Source organism: Spinacia oleracea, chromosome 6 (genome assembly GCF_020520425.1).
Source record: "Spinacia oleracea cultivar Varoflay chromosome 6, BTI_SOV_V1, whole genome shotgun sequence".
NCBI lineage: Eukaryota > Viridiplantae > Streptophyta > Magnoliopsida > Caryophyllales > Amaranthaceae > Spinacia > Spinacia oleracea.
In genome coordinates, this window is record NC_079492.1 from 60,943,659 (window position 1) to 60,946,487 (window position 2,829).

Sequence of the window (2,829 nt, forward strand, 5' to 3'; positions counted from 1 at the left end):
TGCTTTTTCGACCCCCTCACAGTGGCGACTCCACTGGGGATAGTGAAGGAAATACTCGTGCTTGTAGGTAATCAAAATAGCCGAAGGGTGAAACGATCCTACCCCGCGTTTATTTCCCCATCAAGTTGGGACGGCCTGAAAATCAGCATATTAATGTGAGCGGGCAGAACCGCATAACGAATCTTGGCTCCCTCAGGGAGTTAGGACTAAAGATACCCATCGCCAACCGGGGGGTGCATACGCTTCGGATGTTGTCCACTCGGCACTTTCGCTAGTAGTACACCCGTCCCAAACCCAATCGCTCGCCCATTAGGTCCCTCTCATTGGTGCATGCCCCCTTGGCTTACATCGTGATTGGCCTCTTGGGCGAAATTCGTCTGTTGAAGGCACTACCTCGACCGGGGCATGTGTTGGATCTGCGATAGAAGCGGTACCAAGCCAGGCGCAAATACTACCCATAGAAGCCTATCATAAACTACATGACATATTATTATTGCCTCATGATGTAATGTTAGTTATGTGTAGCGAAATATGTGATTGTGTGTGACAAGCAATGTTAGAAAACCAACGACCTTAAAAATTGCCCAAACATTCATAGACCAATTGGCCAAAGAATTATACCGAAATACGTGTTCCGCAAACCCGAACGATCGCCACAAAAATAAGCGACGCTCGGGATGGCCTGTAACGAATCCCACAAACTCTGCACAACGCGTAATGGACGTTATAAGGCAAGAACGCAAAATTAAAGTCGCAAAAACAAAAGTAGACGTAAACAGAAAACGAGAACCAGCCAAGGACGCATTTTCAACGCCCCTGGCTGGGCGCCAGAATTTCTCACGCCCTACGCTGGGCGCTGAAGTTGCTGCCTGGACTTTTGGTCAGGCGCAGCAGCCTCTGTGCCCGCGCAAAAAATATGTAGCAAAAAAAAACTATTTGTAAAAAAATTGCTGCAAGGACGTATGAAAAGCACTCGATTCTTAAAGCGACTAAAAAAAATATATAAATAACTCTTCGAGTCGTTGTTAGGCCTCCTACGACGACAATGCTCGGCACCAAAACCGAACATGCCAATAACTATGAATGTCACAATGGGCAAGTGTTTCGAAAATCCAAAGAATGACCAAAAGAAAGAACTAAAAGTGTACCAACAAAAGAAAGAGCGAAGAAACCAATAGAGAGAGTCAAAGTCTAGACTAAGTAATGCTTGAAACTTTAGGGCCTGAACTTTAGCTTATCTTATGCATAGGACTGGTCCTGCCACTTGGTGCCGATCGGGAAATCAAAGGTTAGTGCGTCTCGAAGATACATCGCCAACACCAGGTTTAGTAACTCCAAGCTCCGTCCGTCATCCCTCATTTCAAGGATCTTCGCTTCCCCAACCTCGATTCGCACCCTCAAACATGTCCATCGAAAAATTGCGAGACCAGATGGCCCAAATGACCCAACTCATGGGCCAACTGAAAATGGAAAACAAAGCCTTAGCGGCTGCACAAGCCAAAAATGACCTCGATAACGAGAAGAGGATTGAAAAAATGGTCCTACAGCAAACCATGGGGAGCAAGTACTTCTCCCTTGATCCTGAACCTTTTCCTGGCAAACTACCAGAAAAGTTTAGTTCATCTGACTTACCAAAGTTTAAAGCCACGGGCAATCCCCGTTATCATCTATTGAGCTTTGTGAATGCCATGAACTTGAAAGGCGTGGACAAGTCCATGTATTTACCTGCCTTTCCTTTGTCCTTGGAACCTGTGCCGCTCAAATGGTACTACCACCAGGACCCTAAGCTCTTCCCCACTTGGGAAGACTTTGTCAATGTCTTCATCAAGCAATACTCGTCGAACATGGATTTTCAAGTCACCATGCGCGAGCTGGAAGTTCTCTTCCAAAAGAAAAATGAAGGTTTCACGACCTACTTTGCTAGATGGAGGGACCAGGCGGCCCAGCTAATCAATAGGCCTCCCGAAACAGAATTGGTCCAAAAATTCATTGACAACCTGGACCCGGCTTACAGACAACGCCTTAGGTACCTGGGACTTGACACTTTCAAAAGAGTTTATGATGTGGGAAAAAAGATCGAGGATGACCTCGCAAAAACAATACAAAGTAAACCTGCATACAAAAGCAACACCTACAACAGGGGAAACACATCCCAAGCCCAAGAAGTCCATGCCGTAGAGGAGACTCCCGCCCGAAGAAACCCCGGAAGATGGGTCCGAGACGGAAAGTTTGCCCCACTCGGGTCGACTTTGGTACAAGCCTTTGAAAGACTAACCAATCAAGGAAAGTTGAGGCCTATAGGCCCCACCCGTGACCCTCCTGTCAAGAACAAATACTGGGTCGAAGGTACTTACTGCAAATTCCATCAAGGAAATGGGCATGACACTGAAAACTACTGGAATCTAAAACATACGATCCAGGACATGATAGAGGATGAAGTGATACCGCTCCCTAACGTTGGCAAACCCAACAACAACAAAAGCCCACTCGGCTCTTGTCACGTCTCTCTCGACCAACCAGAAAATGAGAACTTCGACCCTACGGTGTATATTACACCTCAAGGTGCACCACTCGCTGTGGTCCCTATGGATCGAATCGAGAGAGAAGTGTGCGGTGTGTGGGATGATGATGCTGAAGATATCTACCTGTCTCAAGTCTTGGGCCAGGACCTCTTTACTGAAACTTGGCCCGGGTATGCTCTCATTGACATCACCCCTCAGGAACCCGAAGTCGACAATCTCACCCAATCCGGAAGGATATATCAATCGGATATTCGCCCACCTCCTACGGACGATATCCCAGTCAGACAAACTCCTGGGAATGGACGGC